Raw genomic sequence first — 23,446 nt, 5'->3', positions numbered from 1 at the left:
TCCACACCACAAGAGCACATTTGAGCTCTCAGTATCTTGTGGTACAACAGACAAAGGTCCATGTCACAAGAGCACATTGTGAGCTCTCAGTATCTTGTGGTACAACAGACAAAGGTCCATGTCACAAGAGCACATTGTGAGCTCTCAGTATCTTGTGGTACAACAGACAAAGGTCCATGTCACAAGAGCACATTGTGAGCTCTCAGTATCTTGTGGTACAACAGACAAAGGTCCATGTCACAAGAGCACATTGTGAGCTCTCAGTATCTTGTGGTACAACAGACAAAGGTCCACACCACAAGAGCACATTGTGAGCTCTCAGTATCTTGTGGTACAACAGACAAAGCTCCACACCACAAGAGCACATTGTGAGCTCTCAGTATCTTGTGGTACAACAGACAAAGGTCCATGTCACAAGAGCACATTGTGAGCTCCCAGTATCTTGTGGTACAACAGACAAAGCTCCACACCACAAGAGCACATTTGAGCTCTCATTATCTTGTGGTACAACAGACAAAGCTCCACACCACAAGAGCACATTGTGAGCTCTCAGTATCTTGTGGTACAACAGACAAAGCTCCACACCACAAGAGCACATTGTGAGCTCTCAGTATCTTGTGGTACAACAGACAAAGCTCCACACCACAAGAGCACATTCTGAGCTCCCAGTATCTTGTGGTACAACAGACAAAGCTCCACACCACAAGAGCACATTTGAGCTCTCAGTATCTTGTGGTACAACAGACAAAGGTCCATGTCACAAGAGCACATTGTGAGCTCTCAGTATCTTGTGGTACAACAGACAAAGGTCCACACCACAAGAGCACATTGTGAGCTCCCAGTATCTTGTGGTACAACAGACAAAGGTCCATGTCACAAGAGCACATTTGAGCTCTCAGTATCTTGTGGTACAACAGACAAAGCTCCACACCACAAGAGCACATTGTGAGCTCTCAGTATCTTGTGGTACAACAGACAAAGCTCCACACCACAAGAGCACATTGTGAGCTCCCAGTATCTTGTGGTACAACAGACAAAGGTCCATGTCACAAGAGCACATTTGAGCTCTCAGTATCTTGTGGTACAACAGACAAAGCTCCACACCACAAGAGCACATTGTGAGCTCTCAGTATCTTGTGGTACAACAGACAAAGCTCCACACCACAAGAGCACATTTGAGCTCTCAGTATCTTGTGGTACAACAGACAAAGCTCCACACCACAAGAGCACATTGTGAGCTCTCAGTATCTTGTGGTACAACAGACAAAGCTCCACACCACAAGAGCACATTGTGAGCTCCCAGTATCTTGTGGTACAACAGACAAAGCTCCACACCACAAGAGCACATTGTGAGCTCTCAGTATCTTGTGGTACAACAGACAAAGCTCCACACCACAAGAGCACATTGTGAGCTCTCAGTATCTTGTGGTACAACAGACAAAGCTCCACACCACAAGTGCACATTGTGAGCTCCCAGTATCTTGTGGTACAACAGACAAAGGTCCATGTCACAAGAGCACATTGTGAGCTCTCAGTATCTTGTGGTACAACAGACAAAGGTCCATGTCACAAGAGCACATTTGAGCTCTCAGTATCTTGTGGTACAACAGACAAAGCTCCACACCACAAGAGCACATTGTGAGCTCCCAGTATCTTGTGGTACAACAGACAAAGCTCCACACCACAAGAGCACATTGTGAGCTCTCAGTATCTTGTGGTACAACAGACAAAGGTCCATGTCACAAGAGCACATTGTGAGCTCCCAGTATCTTGTGGTACAACAGACAAAGGTCCACACCACAAGAGCACATTTGAGCTCCCAGTATCTTGTGGTACAACAGACAAAGGTCCACACCACAAGAGCACATTCTGAGCTCTCAGTATCTTGTGGTACAACAGACAAAGGTCCATGTCACAAGAGCACATTGTGAGCTCTCAGTATCTTGTGGTACAACAGACAAAGCTCCACACCACAAGAGCACATTGTGAGCTCCCAGTATCTTGTGGTACAACAGACAAAGGTCCATGTCACAAGAGCACATTGTGAGCTCTCAGTATCTTGTGGTACAACAGACAAAGGTCCATGTCACAAGAGCACATTCTGAGCTCTCAGTATCTTGTGGTACAACAGACAAAGCTCCACACCACAAGAGCACATTTGAGCTCTCAGTATCTTGTGGTACAACAGACAAAGGTCCATGTCACAAGAGCACATTCTGAGCTCTCAGTATCTTGTGGTACAACAGACAAAGGTCCACACCACAAGAGCACATTTGAGCTCTCAGTATCTTGTGGTACAACAGACAAAGGTCCATGTCACAAGAGCACATTGTGAGCTCTCAGTATCTTGTGGTACAACAGACAAAGGTCCATGTCACAAGAGCACATTTGAGCTCTCAGTATCTTGTGGTACAACAGACAAAGGTCCATGTCACAAGAGCACATTGTGAGCTCTCAGTATCTTGTGGTACAACAGACAAAGGTCCACACCACAAGAGCACATTTGAGCTCTCAGTATCTTGTGGTACAACAGACAAAGGTCCATGTCACAAGAGCACATTGTGAGCTCTCAGTATCTTGTGGTACAACAGACAAAGGTCCATGTCACAAGAGCACATTTGAGCTCTCAGTATCTTGTGGTACAATAGACAAAGCCCCACACCACAAGAGCACATTTGAGCTCTCAGTATCTTGTGGTACAACAGACAAAGGTCCATGTCACAAGAGCACATTGTGAGCTCTCAGTATCTTGTGGTACAACAGACAAAGGCCCAAGTCACAAGTGCACACAGTGAGGTGTCAGTATCTCGTGATTAGTGATACCACCAACACACCCGCCCTGCCAGCAAGTACCGTGTATGATAGTAGGAAGAGAGTGGGTACCTGCACGTAGCCTACCCCTCACTCCATATCAGTACTGCAGAGAGGATGCAGTCTAGTGGTACCACCAACTCACCTGCCCTGCCAGGAATTACCGTGTATGGTGGTAGGAAGAGAGAGTGTTCCTGCTTGTAGCCTACCCCTGATTGCTTACCAATACTGCAGAGAGCATGCAGTCTATTGGTACCACCATCTATCCCGGCCTGCCAGGAAGTACCGTGTATGGTGGTAGGAAGAGAGTGGGTTCCTGCACGTAGCCTAGCCCTCTCTCCATATCAGTAGCCTAGTGCGGAGAGCATGCAGTCTAGTGGTACCACCAACTATCCCACCCTGCTGGGCAGTACCGTGTATGGTGGTAGGAAGAGAGTGGGTTCCTGCACGTAGCCTACCCCTCTCTCCATATCAGTAGCCTAGTGCGGAGATCATGCAGTCTAGTGGTACCACCAACTATCCCACCCTGCCGGCTAATATTTTAATGATGAATGCTCCTTTTCGACCAACGGGTATTCGAACCGTCCAACCATTCGGGGTTGAATGTTACACCAAATGACATTTGAGGATTCTGTTTTCAAATATCTTGAATTTGTTTTGAGGGATGGCATTCCACGCATAATGTGTTTGTTTCGTCCCTGTCACTATTGCCTGTTTAGAGGGGATGGAATTCCGGCCCTTTAGATCGTTGGAGCACTCCATCCAATTCTTTGCAGCTGGTGTCATTCTCGTAATAAACATAGAAGAAAGGAAAGGAAAGGAAAGGAAAGGAAAGCAACCACTGTGACACGGCACCTGATCGACTCAGGTCAGCAGACCACAGCCACGGATCAATATCAGAGCTGTGCAATCATGAAACATTTTGGATTCAAGTTAAGGCAGCTGTGGAACGAGAAGCGAGCGGGGAATATCCAGAACGCCCTTCGAATAAAGAGACAACTAGACAGAAGTTAGAGCAGTCTTGTCGAAGAAGGAGTGTGTTTGATGCCAAACGGGAAATGACAGTCTTTCCAGATGCTCGAATTTGAGTGGCGAAACGATATCTGGCAGAGCGCGGGCATTGTTTTCCGGGCCGGTGAATGTTTCATACAATTAAATACTTTTAAATGGCAGTAAAAGGGGCAAGTCGAAATCATTCCAAAAGTCAGCTACATATTTACGAAAAAGGCAGGGAATGGGTATTACGGAAAATAATTCGGTGTAGCGGTCGGTAATCAATACTCGGCCGGCCAACTGCAATGCTGATCTCTAAATTATGAAGGTGAACAAGTCGATATGACACTTTGGCAGCGGACACAGCTTGCCGTTATTAATACCGTGCGAGGACAGAAATAACCGAGTTCACTGCTCATCTTCCTCCACCCACTCGCTCTTCCTATTGGAGCAGTAGCTAGCTGCCTCCTGCTATGTCACTATTGATTAGCAATTCTTTTTTCGTGAATGCTCTTTGAACTGTGTCAACACGTTCGTTTCAATCATTTGTGGTCATGCGTGTCGAGTAAGTTCATTTGGAAACGATTTCCAAGTTATTTGAAATCATTTAAGAAAAGACTAGGGCACAGTGAACATTCCTTTTGACACAGAGCTGTTGCTTACGTACACCTAAACGCAAAATAATAATAATAATAATAATAATAATAATAATAATAATAATAATAATAATAATAATAATAATAATAATAATACAAAAATGAAATATCTCATTATATCGTACTCGAGTTTTAGTTAAGTCAGTCGACCAAAGTGACAGGTTTATGGGAATGAAGTCAGTCTGCGAGAATGCGCTGTCATTGGCCAGGTCGTATTATAACGAGACGCTAAATGTTTAGCGTGCTGGCCTTTGGTCATAGGGATCCCGGACTCTATTCCCGGCAGCGTCGGGAATTTTAACCATGGTTGATTAATTTCACTGACACGGGGACTGGGTGTATGTGTCGCCTTCCCCATCACGAAGCGCAGAGCCGAACTATTCCTGCCACTAAAAGCCATGCTTGTTCCGCACACTACCGTAATCAGGATATCAGTTTGGTTGGGGGGGGGGGGGAGTCCAAACTTCCAGAGTTTAGGTCCTATAGAATACCTAACAAGGAAATGAGAGCCCTTGGATCCAAGTTAGCGTGCTGGAAGCTAAAAGCAATCTTCTTATTCTTCCCCCGATTTTTACACATCTGTGGGGTCGCGGGTGCGAACTGTGCCTCACATGTGGATTTGGCCCTTTTTACAGCCGGATGCCCTTCCCGACGGCAACCCTATACAGAGGGATGTAATCGCTGTTGTGTGTTTCTTTGGTGGTTAGTAGTGTAGTGTGTTGCCTGAATATGAAGAGGAAAGTGTTGGGACAAACACCCAGTCCCCCAGCCAGGAGAATTAATCAGACGTGATAAAGATCCCCGACCCGGACGGAATCGAACCCGGGACCGTCAGAACTGAAGGCCCCAACACTGACCATTCAGCCAATGAGTCGGCGACTACTGTTGGACAGCTGGCTCGTAGTCAGCAAATAGAAGAGTGGCTCCGCCTCCGCACTGCGGCACACACACACACGTTCAGTACAGGCCCACCGTGACTCGTTATAAACAAACACACTTCGAATCTTACCGCATCTTAAGAAATCGCACAAAGCAGTTAATCAGAAATTTAAAAATGTATATATTTCCGGAATTTAGCTAACAACTTAAATTCTAATCTGGTATGGCTCCAACTTAGAGCCTCAGGAATAGAAAAACATCAACAGACACAGACAACTCCTGATTTTCTACTTGACGAACTGAACAATTACTTTAGTAGAATAAATATTCAACCTACCCTAATTAGCTGCACCGACTCACCGCCTTCCCCTCCAGCCAATCCACCATTCACATTTCACAGTGTCACAGAAAATCAGGTTAAAAACGCTTTGTACTCGATTATATCAAAGACTACAGGTGTAGATGATAATCCTATTAGTTTTATACATAACATTATGGGCGTTGTCTTTCCTATAATGACGCAAATACTGAACTACTGATTACTAAACGGAATTTTTCCTACTGTCTGGAAAACAGCCAATATTATACCGGGGCCTAAGAGTTTAGACCCACAATCAACCTCTGACTATCGTCCTATGTCCATACTCCCTGCGCTTTCTAAAGCCTTTGAACATTTAATATACGAGCAAGTTCTGGAATACCTAAATCAAAATGCTCTCTTGGACCCTTTGCAATCTGGATTTAAGAATCAATCAATCAATCAATCAATCAATCAATCAATCAATCAATCAATCAATCAATCAATCAATCAATCAATCAATCAATCAATCAATCAATCAATCAATCAATCAATCAATCAATCAATCAATCAATCCTGATCTGCATTTAGGGCAGTCGCCCAGGTGGCAGATTCCCTACCTGTTGTTTTCCTAGTCTATTCTTAAATGATATCAATGACATTGGAAATTTACTGAACATCTCCCTTAGTAAGTTATTCCAATCCCTAACTCCCCTTCCTATAAACGAATATTTGCCCCAGTTTGTCCTCTAGCATTCCAACTTAATCTTTCCTACCCTTAAAACGCCACTCAAACTACTGATGTCATTCCAGGCCCTAAAGGAATTTAATTATTAACTTTTAATCGATGTATGAACGAAGGTGCAAAGTACATGCCTGGACCTTAGCTCTTTATAGGTCTTTGGGATATTATCTTCCCACCTCGTATGTACATAACATGTTTAGGGAGATTATCTTCCCAGATGTTTCAGAGCATGCAGATCCACTTGCTAGTGTAAGAAGGCTGCACAGTTTCATAACCTGATCGCTACTGCTACCTAAATCACTAGGTGGGAAGTAGCGCGCGTCCAGTGGCAGTCACGGTGTTTGTAGGAAGAACGTGTGGAATAAATACTTCAGAGATGCAGTTTATCATGTTTTATTCAAGGAGCAAATCTATTTGTGACACAAATATAATAATGATCCATGCGTTGTGTCATTCGGAATAAATAACAGAATCAATGATAAATTCATAGTTTCTCTGCAACTTAGTAAGATGCTATTTCAAAATTATTTACATCTTTTTCAAACTTACTAAAATTCGTTATTCTAAAACTGTTTTAAGTTTCCCCTTATGACGACAGATAAAGATGTTATAGTCATTTGCACTTAGTCAGTACTTGGATTTTATGCATGATCTAGGCCTAACTTTGATTGGACTGTATTTGTGCTATTTAGTTCTTCTAATAAGTAGTTTCAAATCATAAACATAGGTAAAGCATGATTCCTCTAATACTAGCTTGGTAATAAAATTAATAATAATAATAATAATAATAATAATAATAATAATAATAATAATAATAATAATAATAATAATAATAATAATAATAATAATAATGTGCCCCGTGGTAGCACGGTCAGCATATTATTTTCCCAGCGGCTCAATTTCTTCTCAGGGTATTCCATGTCTCTCGTATTTAATACACAAACTCTACAACTGTCAGATAAATACTGTCACGAATCTCAATTCTACAATGGTAGGGCCTACATATCATTCTTACCTCAAATAGGTCATCCGCGCAATGTACTCTCTTTCACGTACTCTTTTTATTTCAGCACGGCATCTCTCCTCATATTAACGTAACATAGCGTTTCCTCAGCAAATATCAATTCATATCCACACCGAAGCACATAAATAAATATCCGCGTTTCAATATTCCTTACTAGACTCCGTCGAATAATCACATTACAACTTCATTTCAATGTAGTAATATCACTTCATTTGCATACTCTTTACCATAAACATATCGCCGATTTTTGTACCGCTACACTAAGCATCTCAGAATTGCCTTTTTATAAAACGCATTTCAATAACCTCGTATATTTTAACACAAGACAGAGTTCAATGCCCTCATTCAACAGACCAAAGAGTACGTAACTCAAATCCAATCATATCTGCCACGCGGGTCAAATGTGACGTAATCATTGTACAATTAAAACGAGATCTATTTAAGTTCCAACAACGTGTGTTAACTCATTGCTATCAGATATTAGAAAAACACTTCTTTCATTTACTCATGCCACTTTATACTATTTCTGACCAAGTACGGTAGCGCGTATATAATGTAATATAGATCTTATTGTACACTGCCATCTTATATTAAAGTCTTAAATATCTCAGACTTGACTTGAATAATTCACTCACACTCTTAATTAAGTAGTTAATATCTGCAATTAATCGACACATGCCGAAGTTAGAGTGCGGATGCAGATCAAAAAGAAACTACGTAACTAGAAAAAAATGTAAGGACTTAGCTCGTTAGATGTTATATGTGTGTGGTCCAGTAGTCGTTCCAGTGCTTGGATGTGGTTAGACCCGCGGTTGAGATCCGGGTCTGGTCATCCTCCGTCCACGCGTTTGGAATCGGCTCCTGGTGGGTTGAAATTCTCGCTCGTCATGGTCTGGACATCAGGTTGGACATCGCCTTCCATGTCATCGGCTGGTCGTCTGGTTGGCCGTTGCCTTCCTCCGCCGTAGGTTGGTCATCTGGTTAGGATGTACCTTTCTCCAGTTCGGTCCATCTTGTAGATTTAGCAAACAGTCATGACTTCAGTTCTGTAGGCAGCAAAGATATACATTTCGACGAAGAATTTAGTCATAATAAATTCCATTTTTATAATTTTATTTCTCAGTTGACATACTCTTCTTTGTTCTTTGGGATGAAGTTTTTGCTTTGGTCGGAATTAAGTTCTCCGTATTTATGTCTCTGCCTTTCTCTGTAGAACTCCACATTCACTCTCGTTCTTCTTAAATTCAGCAGGAATAATCTTCTTCCCGATTGAAATTGTCGCTCATCTTTTACAGTGGGATGGTTGCTTACGGGACCCTGTTAAGATGTAGATCTCCGTACTTTTTTATTCCTCGACTCTTCTTATATCGTACGGGGGTGAATTATTTCGTCAGTTTCTGAACGACGATCGTAAATCTTTGATATCCTCTTCTTAATCCTTCTATTATCTTTCGATACGAAGTTCGACTTGCAGTTGCGTCCTTCCTTTACCGATGCAAATTTTTTTTAAGAGTGAAGTTTTTTAACAATCACCTCGCTGCTACATTTTTTTCAAACAATACAGTTGACCCTCTACTGTCCCGTAGTGCCTTCCAAAATGGTCCATTCCGTCACGTACATCGCCTACTATAACATCACATTACCGAGAAGTTCATTGTATCTGATAGATCGCATGGGTCATACCTTCCTACGCCGCCATTTTGCAATCGGTCTACGAGATGCGAACGGGCACAATAATAATAATAATAATAATAATAATAATAATAATAATAATAATAATAATAATAATAATAATAATAATAATAATAATAATAATAATAATAATAATAATAATAATAATAATAATAATAAATTTTAATACAGTATTATATTGGAACTAATTGTAGGCTGATTACTACTCCTCTGAATATGGAAGCAAAGATTGAAGTCTGGCTGGATGAAATATTGGAAGAACAAGCTGTGGACTCGGAGGAAGGTGGAGACTGTGATGATGAAGATCGTGTCCAGTACTCTGGTAAGAAAAAAACAATATTCAACTCACGCAACCTATTATGATTGGAATTCCTATACATAGTATCTTATAGGTTCATGTTATCTTTTATTGGCAGGTCAAGAAGATTGTGGCTCAAGATTTTTATCACTTCCTGGACTGTATGATTGTCAATTCATACATAGTGTACAAAGCGGAAATGAGAGAAGAAGACAAAAGGTGTTTAGGTCACAACTAGTAAATGAACTGTTACAGTCATTTTCGAGCAAGAAACGCCCTGGCTATTCTCCAGCGAACGGGTGCGGAAGGAAGAGAAACAGGTCTGATGGACAAGCAACGATCGAAAATGTGCTGAGATTATCAGATATCGGCAGCCATCTACCTGAGCTACTAAAAACATATCGTCGCTTTGTGCAGTGTAGTATCGAGCAGAAGGAGTAATATGAAATGTAATGTTCCATTCTGTAAATCATGCTTTGAACCATTTCACAAATCATAGACAGGATTTTCAAATTTTTCTACAACCGAAGTAAATTAGGTTTGAGAGATTTCGTTATCATTTTTTAATCCATAGGCCATGTAGTATATCATGTTATTGTATTATATCGATGCCAATAAAGTAATTAATACGTAATGAGCACATTATCATAAATATTTTTAAGTGGGAAGTTATTATCCCACTGCCCACACACAGATATCACCTATCTGGAACGGTCAGTGGGATAATAATTTCCCACCCCATATTTTATGAAATGAGGTGTAAATCCATAAACTAGTTCTACATCCCTAGTCGTACATATGTCATACCCCCGGTCTTTTGCCCTATAAAGGGTTAGGCTACAAATTATCGGAAAAAGTAATCGGCTGAGTTTGTGCAACGACCGTAATTATCCAGTGAAATTGCCGAGTAGTCTCTTTAAATTCTTTTTCAATCGAAGTTTACAGGCGTATTGTGATTATTAATTTAGTAAATTATTACCTTCGCGATAGTTTGAACGGATATGATTATATACGAAATACCGGAACTGTTGCGGCGGAAGTTACGGTACTATTTCTTATGATAATCTACCTTTGTACGTATTATACCAACGAACCTACAGATATTTACAAATATTTTTAAAGTTAATATTATTACCAGTAGTATAATTGGATGGTTCGGCCGACTCCTCCTCCTCCGGCTCCCAGGGGCCTGCTCCTCCTCCTCCTCCCGAGGGGCCTTCCCAGGGGCCTCCTCCACAGCAGCCAGGGGCCTCTTCCAGTGCTGCCAACTTAACTTTACTACCGCGAAATTTGAATTGGTAAACAAAGCCACGTGCTTTTTTGACAGCCACGTGCTTTTTGACAGACAACAACGCATCGCTAACCTCATACTGCCATCTTGACGGGCCTAAACCTCAGTGCTACCAAATTAACCTAACTAGCGCGAGATTTGAATCGGTAAACAAATCCATGTGCTTTTTGACAGACAACAACGTATCGCAAACCTCAGTGCTGCCATCTTGACTGGCCTAAACCTCAGTGCTAACAACTTAACCTTACTAGCGCGAGATTTGAATCGGTAAACAAAGCCACGTGCTTTTTTGACAGCTGTCATTCGCCATCTTTAATCAAGAGAGCACCGTGCTGCCCTCTTGCAGGTAATTTCGTCAGCTGTCATCCGCCATCTTTAATCCACAGAGCACAGTGCCGCTCTCTTGCGGGCAATTTCGTTAGTTGTCATCCGCCATTTTTTATCAAGAGAGCACAGTGCTGCACTCTTTAGTTAAAATGTGGTGGTGGCAAATTCCACGTGCTCTTCTTTGGAAACAAACCCACGTGCTTTTTTGCCAGCTGTCATCCGCCATCTTTAATCAACAGAGCACAGTGCTGCAATCTTTAGCTGAAATGTGGTGGCGGTAAATTCCACATCCACCATCTTTAATCAACAGAGCACCGTGCTGCTATCATGCGGGCAATATCGTCAGCTGTCATCCGCCATCTTTAATCTACAGAACACCGTGCTTCCCTATTTATAGCATGTAGTAGCGGGCAATTTGAAAAGTTCTGTCAGCTGTCATCCGCCATCTTTTATCTACAGAGCACCGTGCTGCCCTCTTGCGAGCAATTTCATTACATGTCATCCGCCATCTTTAATCAACAGAGCACCGTGCTTCACTCTTGCGGGTAATTTCGTAAGCTGTCATCCGCCATCTTTAATCAAGAGAGCGCACTGCTGCACTCTTTAGTTGAAATGTGGTGACGCCAAATTCCACGTACGCCATCTTTAATCTGCAGAGCACCGTGCCGCACTCTTTAGTTGAAATGTGGTGGCGGACAATTTGACAAGCTGCCAGCTTTAATCAAGAGAGCATCATGCTCCCATCTTTATTCTTTGACATGTGGTGCTAGGTAATATGCTTAGCAGCCATCTCTAATCAAGAGAGCACCGTGCTGCGCTCTTTATCGTAGTAGCGGACAATTTAAATGAACGTGTCAAGTAATACCTTTGTTCTAAGAGAAAAAATAAAAATAATAAGACTACAGTTCTGAACAGCTTGCGTAGGATAGCGATTGTTATAACCTCCTTTTCACTGCTCTGTCAAGGCATAGCTTTATCGAACATACAACGCGATTTTATGCATAAGACAGCACACCTATCGCGTACCTGCAGTGATGCATGTTTAGACTTGAACACATACTGCTGTTAGAAAACCTATTACAAGTAGAAGTGCATACTATAGTTGGATGTTGTTGAACACTGCATTGCATGACTAGAATCAATCACTGTTTAGAAAGAAAAAATCTCTTCTCAACATACTTACTAAGCTGCTCTTCCTCTACCTCCTCTGTCAAGTTACATCTCTATCGAACATGCATTGCAAAAGCAAGAGTGTGCAAGTTTAGACTTGAACACATACTACCGTTCAAAAAACATATATACATACTAGAGTTCGATGTTGTTGAACACTGCATTGCAAGACCAGAATCAAACGCTGTTCAGAAAAAGAATCTCTTCTCAACCTACTTACTGAGCTAGGCGATAACTTACTTACGAATCTGCTCAACACCTTCTTTCTTGACATACTTACTCTTCTTCCTTGTGTGATATAGTATTGAACAAAACTCTATCTTGCAAATAAGGAGCGGGAGGAAGAGGAGAAAGTAATACCTAATCTGAAATAAAAGAATATACCAATTCTACATTATTTATTTACATCTTGTATGTACAATTTTTATCTCGAATCATTTTACCGTAGTGATGTTTGCGTACTTCTCCTATTCTCGACGCAATTTTTGTATGTACAAGTTTAAACTTGAATCATTTGCCGTACTACGCTCTCAGCGTACCTCTTACTATCTTTTTACAATATGTACAGTGAATTGTGATGTAAGACAGCTTAACGTATATATTACAAAGTACACACCTCTAGCATAATGTTTACACACACACATCTGCCTTATGTAAAGTAGTACCTATCAATACTACTATGCCCCAGGCTAGAGTGTTGGTAGAATTTGGAATGACAAACCGTTTGCAATCATCATTATTAAGGGCTGCCTTACTAATTAAATGAGTGTACAACTGATGCTTCTTGCTTCTAATGACAGACATTTGCTTATGTAAAATAGGTGGATTACTTTTTATACAATTTTTATAACTTTTCAAACTTAGCTGATTCTGAACTACGTTCTTTTTAATCCCCTTCAATCTCTTTATTTGTAGTTCATTTAAGAGTTTTATGCAATATGACTTGGATTTAGTACCTACAAATGAATCGGTAATATTTCCAGCACATTCATCTTTCATTTTACCTAGAAACTTTTTGTTTACTAGCGGTAAATGATATTGATTATTTGCAGGATAGTTACTAGTATCAAACCTACCCAAGTCTGGCTTTATATCATTGTAATAGTCATAAGTTTTGATTTGATAAATAAACGAATCGGTATCTGTGTAGAGCAATTGCGCATTACGCGCGTACTTCTTCATCATATAATCGTAATGGAATTCATACATGAGTGTTTTAGCCAATTCAAGTACTGCAAAGCCGACGTAGGTAGGTTTGTCGTACTTAACCTTAACACGATTCATCTGTATAATAACTAAATTCTCATGTATGATGGTGCAGCTGTGGAAATTTGGTTTACTTATTAAATAGTTAGCACCATACCTTTTCTTAATATTTTCCCAGTTTGTAATCAATTTTACATCAACGCGTTTGTCAACATTTTCCATAGTCTTACTAAACACACTGTTATTCATGAGCTTGTAGAAATCTTTCTCAAACTCGTTAACTGCATTTGTTCTTAAATTATTATTGAGATCGATATATGGCTTTAGCCATGGTGACTGATTAAAGTCTAGTACGCGATGAATTTTGGATAACTTCAAACCATGCTGCTAACACTGTTTTAAATTTCGGTAATGAATGATATACTTAGATTTATTACACACATTAGCAATTAGCATTTTTGTCGTTGATGGGATGTACGGGGACTTCATATTTTCAGGGCAGAACGGTAAGTCATTATGAGAAGTGTGTAACTCTTTAGGATACTGTAAGTCATCTTCGAGGAAATAGCCTTTATTAGCTTCATCGTCTAGGGCGTGCAGCTGTAAATAATCAATTTCGCACTGCGTTAGCCAGCGGAAACCACTCACCAGTAGATGCTGACTCATCGCCCACCCATACTGATTGTTTTTTTTTTTTTGCTAGGGGCTTTACGTCGCACCGACACAGATAGGTCTTATGGCGACGATGGGATAGGAAAGGCCTAGGAGTTGGAGGGAAGCGGCCGTGGCCTTAATTAAGGTACAGCCCCAGCATTTGCCTGGTGTGAAAATGGGAAACCACGGAAAACCACTTTCAGGGCTGCCGATAGTGGGATTCGAACCTACTGATTGTTAGCATCGAGATAAACAATATACTGAGATTCCTGACTAGAATCGAAACTCGGATTGTACTTATTATTTGCCTTAGAATACCGCCCACTGCACTGACTTAGACCGCCTCGAATAGACGATTTTATGAAGTGAACCATATCAATATCAGTTGGCAGTTCCAAATTCACCTGCGTGTATTTTAACATTGCATCCCAACTTAACCCAGGTGCTGTAAAATACTGACATGGGTCAAGGCTGTAGGTTTTCTTGCAAACACAGCGAAAATTTTCAAAAACATCAGCTAACAAAAGTACATCCGTCTTTAAATATAAGTCGGAGTATTCACATAGCGTTTGAATGTGGAACTGCTCCCGGATATGTTGCGCATGCAAATAGTCATCATCACTAATATCCGCTGAATTTAGCGTGCTGTAAAATGATTGTTTTGATGGTAAAGCACGTTCTTCGGGGCGTTCTAAGCAGTCAAGTTATTCATAACATAAGACACCCTAACGCCGAATTAAATTAAACTGCGCTTCTTCAGGAAAAACGCGTCGAATTTCCGTAAATTGTTCTGGCTGTAAATTACTAGAAAGTTTATCGAGGCTACTCGCCATAAAGCGAATCGAGTCAAGGAATCCCAGTTTTATAGACTGCTCCTCATCTACTTTTACACACTTTGTAAATGCAATGTACCGCTCTTTATTCTGAGGGATTATATCTACTTTTTCATCTGAAGCTCCAAATTGTGAAATGATGAAATGTGAGTCGTAACCAGATAAGTTATGAAAAATTACAGGGATAAATTTTGGAACTCTATACTTAAGATTACAGCTATTATGAGCTGGACATCTGTACAAACCAGTTAAATGATCATGATCGAAAACTTTGGGGGTCATTTTCGGAAAATTTCCCATCACAAATACTACACGTTCATGATCATTTAACTGAATTTCGGTGAGTTGTTTCATAGGAATATTACTATTTAGAATACTACCAAGACGTACTGCATCACTTTGAAGTCTTTCTAAAAATTCTTTTGCAGCATCAGGTCCTCGATACAGGTCTAACTTGTTAAGCGTACTATCATAACTACACTTGATGTAATACGCGAAGCTATACGGGACGTGTATATGTGTAGTATTAGTGAAAGTGTTGTCAGGATTAGGCGAGCATGTGCTGCATGGCTTGAGGATGGCTTCAGAGTCTGCGTAAATCACGAAAGGTACCCACATCTGCTTGTCAAAATTTGTAAATTTTAAAATATTATTGCCTGTAATAGGTATCTCTGTACGTACATGATTGCAGTCATTCATGGAATGGTTCGTTAACTGATCTTCAGTTCTAAAATCCTGCAAGCATCCATCACATAGCCACTTTTTGTTACACCTGTTTGACAACAGACTACCAACAAGTCTACACAGATTTTTAATCCAGCAAAAGTGGCTATTCCCACTGTTTTCGATATAGAGTAAGTTAACATGAGTACTCTTCTTATGACATGTATAATACAGAGGACCTACTACAGACTCTTTGTCTACACCATACACATTAATGCTGATATTTAGTTCTTCAAAGCGCTTAATGTCCTTTAACTGCATAGGAAATTCTACACTATCTAAATTTAGTTGCGTTGAATAGTGTGGATACGATGATGTTCTATTCGCTTCATTCGATTTAGCATGATTTAAAGCCGACACCACCGCCCTTGCAAAACACGCCTCGTCATTGTTTTGGATGTTTACAACAGCTTCTTTTCGCTGAATCCATGTCGGCAGCTCGATGTACGATGAACCTCGCATGGGATTGTACTTATTGATGTTAACTTCTAGATACAAAATTTCAACTCAAGCCCACCCTGATTCCTTTTCCTGAAATTCCTCGCTCTTACTTGAAATAATGTTCGAGACATCCCTAAGTACATCACCAAAATTAGTCGACTCACTTACTACAAAATTCTTCGTATTAAATGATTTAATGTCAGTTATTTCGGATTCATCTATGCTCTTAATATACAACGCAAAAAGTTCGAAATTAACTTTAAATAAATTATGATTGGACAAAGTTTTGTCAAGAAGCTGTTGCACATCGGTTGAACCCAATTTAAAAAGTTTTCAGTACTTTGAAACTTCTGACTAGTACGAATTCTGCAACTAAAAATCCTACTTTTAAATGCAGTATTAATTTCCTCGATTTTTGTATTACTACCACTTCTACAGGCATTGTTTTTATGCGCATTACTCCGTAGGTGACCCTGAAAATGTGAAGATCGTACATCAGTATTACAGTGCTCGCAGTGTATAGTTTGAAGTTCTTCATTTTTCCTTGGTTTTTACTACTACTACTTTCTACAGCTACATCTGTATTTGCACGCTTTTTTCCCACTACCTGAGGGTTATAGTTGCAAGTAGATACCTGATGTACCTCTGCTAAGTGAGCCTCGGATTGTTCCGCATTAGCGAAATACACCCCAGAAACTTCACATAAAGCAGATGTTTTGCTAGGGTGTTTTGATTTTAAATGTCGTTTGAGGGTATCTTCACTCGTGAACGTCACCTTACACTGCTCGGAGTGTAACGTATCGGATACCTGTTTATGCTTGATTTCTAAGTGACGTGTCCGGTTATCCCGTCTTCCGAGTGTTATGTCACACTGCGAGCAGGGAAACATGATGTCTTCAATTTCTGAAAAGAGAGCAACCATTTATCAATAGAGATTAGTCTAAAGTTGCAATGTTCGGAAGAAACCAAGTTTCAACCTATATAGGTCAGACATTGTCGTAAATTTAAAAAGCAGACAGAGAGAGGTGAACGTTTTATACCTAACAAAGTAGAAGCACTCTTGTTGTTAAAAATATAGTAAATCAATATACTTCCCTCGAGTCGCAAAGAAAAAACGAAAAATCAATTAATAACGATCAACCAGCATGAAGGATTGATGAGAACAATTATTTATCAATAGAGATTAGTCTAACGTTGCAATGTTCGGAAGAAACCAAGTTTCAACCTATAGAGGTCAGACATTGTCGTGAGTTTGGAAAAGCAGACAGAGAGAGATGAATGTTCTATATCTAACAAAGTAGAAGCACTCTTGTTGTTAAAACTATAGTAAATCAATATATTTCCCTCAAGTCGCAAAGAAAAACGAAAATGCAATTAATAACGATCAACCAGCATGAAGGATTGATGAGAACAATTATTTATCAATAGAGATTAGTCTAACGTTGCAATGTTCGGAAGAAACCAAGTTTCAACCTATAGAGGTCAGACATTGTCGTGAGTTTTGAATTACAAGATTAAAATCTTCTATGTCTATGCCTTCTAATTCTCCTATCTTATAATGTTAAAAACAATGTAAACGTATAAGATCGATAAAATAGTTCGAAACATACCTTAAAATGTACACGCTGCAAACTGTTACTCAGATGAATAAAATGTGCACATTCAAGCCTGTAACTCGAACGATAATATTCTTGCTGTACCTAAAAAGAACAAAAATATATGAATGCAGTGTAGGGATGTGAAAGGGGAAGTCTGCTAGCCTAGCTATCTTTATCTCAAAGATGTTTATTACCTAGCGTAGAAGTTGCTTTGCAAACAGTAACCAACAGTTCAATATTCAGAGCAGACAGTAATTAGGTGGTAAGTAAGAACGTAGAGGATGTGCACGTGGAGAACTGTGAGCGCTTGACACAGGCATATGCAGCTTGTTACTAGCGGATGTGGCTTGCAGACGTCTTCACTAGAGTTGGAACCTAATGTTTATGCAACAAGAGTTCTTCCGAGTGCCTTACGCTCAGTTCTGCAGGATGACGTATTTAAGCAACATGCTGTTGATGCCGAGGTGCCAGAATTTAAGAGTTCTGCAGGCTGATGCGGATCGAACCTAGGAAGGTCAGCGCGCGATCATCGACCTCTGAACTTCAATGGGAGGGCACTAAGCTAAGCAAAAAGCCAACATCTACGGTATCCCTTGCCTGTAGGTACTTAAAGGTATTGAGCTAAGACCGCATCTACGGTATTCCCTACCTGTATTTAGCAGGGTGCTGAGCTAAGCAAAAAGCCGACATTTACAGTATCCCTTGGCTGTAGGTACTTAAAGGTACTGAGCTAAGATCACATCCACGGTATTCCCTACCTGTACTTAGCAGGGTGCTGAGCTATGTAAAAAGTCGACATCTATGGTATCCCTTGCCTGTAGGTACTTAAAGGTATTAAGCTAAGATCACATCTACGGTATTCCCTACCTGTATTTAGCAGGGTGCTGAGCTAAGCAAAAAGTCGACATCTATGGTATCCCTTCCCTGTAGGTACTTAAAGTACTGAGCTAAGATCACATCTACGGTATCGTCTACCTGTACTTAGCACGGTGCTGAGCTAAGCAAAAAGCTGACATCTACGGTATTCCTTACCTGTAGGTACTTAAAGGTATTGAGCTAAGATAACATCTACGGTATTCCCTACCTGTACTTAGCAGGGTGCTGAGCTAAGCAAAAAGCTTACATCTACGGTGCCCCATGCCTGTAGGTAAACAGAATGCGCTAGGCTAAGAAGCGGTTCTTAAGAGTATTGAGTTAAGACTGCATCTACGGTATTCCTTACTTCTAAGTAAACAGAGGCGCTAGGCTGAGAAGTAATCCTCAGGAGCACTAAGCTAAGCCTACATCCACAGTATCCCCTACCTGTTAGCAACCTTTGAGATAGGTTAAGAACAACACGAGACGCTGAGGTACCGAAATATAGAAGTTCAACAAGCAGACGTATTTGCACTACGATTAAACGAGAAGGTCTGAGCACAGCCCGACAAGCTCCTGCTAATAATTTTGATGTGGACTGTACCTGTGCTGTGGACGTCATACTTTGCTGAAGCATCACATCCCGACAGCATCTCGCCAGCCTGATGTAGCTTGTGTGTGTAGGCTTGCTTCAAACTTCACCTAAAAACACATCCCAGATATTTTTTCTTGTTCAGGTACTCTAGAGTCTGCTTATTCGAAACTCAGTGCTAGTATATACCCACTCCCAAGGCATAACGCTTGAACTACACTGGGAAGCAGCTAGCTCCTGCTCTATTACTCCTAGTCCTGTTTTACAGCCGAATGCCCTTCCTGACACGAGATTTTAAGTTGTAAGAACCTGTTTCACAGCCGGATGCCCCCTTCCTAACGCAAGAATCTGTTTTTACAGCCGGATACCCTTTTAGGATTTTAAATCACAGTATCTAGTGTTTTACACCATGAACTTTTGTTTTACGGCTAGATGTCCTTCCTGACGCTGAAAGACCAGGATTTAGCCGGTTACACTTCCTGATGTAACAAGACTAGAATTTATTTTTTTCACTAATTTACAAAAGCATGTTAGGTGCAAGTTATGCTAAGCAAACAATCAATATCTTACGCAAGCTGCTCAGAACTGTAGTCTTATTTTTTCAATTAGAACGAAGGTTTACCTCCAGACATGTTCTAAACACGTCAATCGATGTTCTGATCATATGTTGTATCGAGTACAGTGTTCGATTATATTCTTAATCACTTCTTTTGTAATATAATCGTCAAGAGTAGTATAATTGGACAGTTCGGGCGCCACCTCCACCTCAGGCTCCCAGAGGCCACCTCCACCTCCACCTCAGCCAGAGGCCTCCCAGATGCCTCCTCCACCTCCACCTCAGCCAGAGGCCTCCCAGAGGTCTCCTCCACCTCCCGCGGGAAATTTGAATTTGTAAACAAAGCCACGTGCTTTTTGACAGCTGTCATCGACAACAACGCATCGCTAACCTCAGTACTGCCATCTTGACGGGCCTAAACCTCAGTAGTGCCAACTTAACCTAACTAGCGCGAGGTAAACAAAGCCACGTGCTTTTTGACAGCCACGTGCTTTTTGACAGATTTGTAAACAAAGCCACGTGCTTTTTGACAGCTGTCATCGACAACAACGCATCGCTAACCTCAGTACTGCCATCTTGACGGGCCTAAACCTTAGTGGTACCAACTTAACCTAACTAGCATGAGGTAAACAAAGCCACGTGCTTTTTTGACAGCTGTCATCCGCCATCTTTAAACCACAGAGCACTGTGCTGCCCTCTTGCGCCACCTGTCATCGGCAGTGCTGTCATCTTGACGGGCCTAAACCTTAGTGCTACCAACTTAACCTCACTAGCTCGAGATAAACAAATCCACGTGCTTTTTGACAGCCACGTGCTTTTTTTTGACAGCTTTCATCCGCCATCTTTAATCTATAGAGCACAGTGCTGCCCTCTTTAGCTACTTACCTTTGAAATGTGGTGGCGGATAATTTGAAAAATGCTTTTCGACAAGCAGCCATCTTTAATCCAGAGAGAACAGTGCTGCCCTCTATGTGGTGGCGGCGAATTGAAAAATTCCACGTGCTCTTGTTTGAAAACAAACTCACGTGCTTTTTTGACAGCTGTCATCAGCCATCTTTAATCTATAGAGCACAGTGCTGCCCTCTTTAGTTTGAAATGTGGTGGCGGTAAATTCCACGTGCTCTTGTTTGGAAACAAAGCCATGTGCTTTTTGAAAGTTGTCATCCGCCATCTTTAATCAACAGAGCACCGTGCTGCTATCATGCGGGCAATTTCATCACCTATCACCCGCCATCTTTAATCTACAGAACACCGTGCTGCCCTCTTTATGGCTACTACCTTAAGCATGTAGTAGCGGGCAATTTGAAAAGTTCTGTTAGCTATCATCCACCATCTTTAATCAAGAGAGCACCGTGCTGCCATCTTTAGTTGAAATGTGGTGGCGGCAAATTCCACGTGCTCTTGTTTGGAAACAAAGCCATGTGCTTTTTTGACAGCTGTCATCCGCCATCTTTAATCAACAGAGCACCGTGCTGCTATCATGCGAGCAATTTCATCACCTATCACCCGCCATCTTTAATCTACAGAACGCCGTGCTGCCCTCTTTATGGCTACTACCTTAAGCATGTAGTAGCGGGCAATTTGAAAAGTTCTGTTAGCTATCATCCGCCATCTTTAATCAAGAGAGCACCGTGCTGCCATCTTTAGCTAGATACCTTTGAAATGTGGTGGCGGCAAATTGAAAAATTCCACGTGCTCTTGTTTGGAAACAAACTCACGTGCTTTTTTGACAGCTACCATCCGCCATCTTTAATCAACAGAGCATAGTGCTGCCCTCTTTAGTTTGAAATGTGGTGGCGGCAAATTCCACATGCTCTTGTTTGGTAAACATAGCCACGTGCAGCTGTCATCCGCCATCTTTAATCCAGAGAGCACCGTGCTGCCCTCTTTATCGCAGTAGATGTAAATTCGTCACCTGTCATACGCAGTGCTGCTATCTTTAGCTAGATACCTTTGAAATGTGGTGGTGGATAATTTAAAAAGAAAAATTCTACAGCAGTCCTCTCTCGACGCTAATTACATAAGATGGCGGCTATACATGACTCCTTAAGGGTGCTTACGCAAGATGGCTGCTATACATAGACGCCCTTGGGATGCTTGCGCAAGATGGCAGTTATACATGGCTCCTTATGAGGGATGCTTGCGCGAGATGGTGGTTGCTCTTATGGGACGGCTTAAGGGTCCTTGGCTAGAGACTCCCTAAGGATGCTTGCGCAAGATGGCGGACACAAGATGGCGGCTATACACAACTCCTTATGAGACGCCTTAAGGGTGCTTGCGCAAGATGGTTGCTACTCTTAGCTTAGAGGCTAACGTGTCGTGATAGTTCGATTCATTAAATTTAGGGCTTAAATGCAAAATGTTAAATATCTCGAAAGCGATGCATCGTAGAGCAAAACGGACAAAATTTTTCTGCCTAGTCCCTCGGTTCGCAGTATGAGGAACAAGAAAATCATAGTCTAATGATGGGATCAACGGTTCGGTTCCTACTTAGGCCCTTTGGCATTTGCTCTGTTTTAGCTTGTATTGAAGCGAGTCTTCGTAACATGATCAGGTCTAGCTATGGTAGAGAGTATAACGTACCGTGCAGGTTCGATTCATTAAATTTGGAGGCTTAAATGCAAAATGTTAAATATCTCAAAAACGATGCATCGTAGAGCAAAACGGACAAAATTTTTCCGCCTAATACGTAGGTTCGTAGTATCAGGAACAAGAAAAAACATAGTCTAATGATGAGATCAACGGTTCGATTCCTACTTAAGCCCTTTGGCATTCGCAGCTATCTATTTCTTCAAGATGGTGGCTGCTCTTATGAGAAACAAGATGCCTTGAGACGTCCTAGGGATGCTTACGCAAGATGGCAGACACAAAATGGTGACTATACATAGCTCCTTATGAGACGGCCTAGGGGTGCTCGCACAAGATGGCGGCTACTCTTATGAAGAAAGCTAGCTTAGAGGCTACTGCGCAAGATAACAGCTGCTGTTATGCATGCGGTGGAGGGCAATTTGAAATTCTATGTGCTTAATCAACAGAGCACCCTGCCGCCCTCTTTAGCTGAAATGTGGTGGTGGATAATTTGAAAAATTCTTTTGACAGCTATCATCTTTAAAAACAATGGCGACTATACATAGGCTGTTAAGGCCTTATCATTCTCCTCCTCCTCCTCCTCCTCCCCCTCCTCCACCTCCTTCTCTACCTCCTCCTCCGCCTCTTATGTCAAGGCATAGCTTTATATCGAACAAGTTTAAACCTGCATCGCGAAGGCAAGCGTGTGCAGCGATAACATTATTGTGCATGTTTAGACTTTCGAAACATAAGAAGAGTAGAATCAAACGCTGTACTCGATACGACATGTGATCAGAACATTGATCGATGTGTTCAGAACACGAAATAAGTGATCAAGACTAGAATCGAACAATGTACTCAATACATCATGTGTTTAGAATATGTCATGGGATATGCTTGTTCTAAGAAGATCAGATTGAAACATAACAAGACTAGAATAGAACACTGTAATCGATGTTGTTAACTTCAACATGTGATCAGAACATTGATTGATGTGTTCAGAACACAAAATAAGTGATCATGACTAGAATCGAACACTGTACTCGATACAACATGTGATCAGAACATTGATCGATGTGTTCAGAACACGAAATAAGTGATCAAGACTAGAATCGAACACTGTACTCAATACAACATGTATTTAGAACATGTTAGGGGGTACCCTTGTTCTAAGAAGATCAGAATGAAACATAACAAGGCTAGAATCGAACACTGTAATCGATGTTGTTAACCTCA

Source organism: Anabrus simplex, chromosome 7, assembly GCF_040414725.1.
Source record: "Anabrus simplex isolate iqAnaSimp1 chromosome 7, ASM4041472v1, whole genome shotgun sequence".
NCBI classification, from domain to species: Eukaryota; Metazoa; Arthropoda; class Insecta; order Orthoptera; family Tettigoniidae; genus Anabrus; species Anabrus simplex.
Note: the sequence above shows the minus strand (reverse complement) of the source record.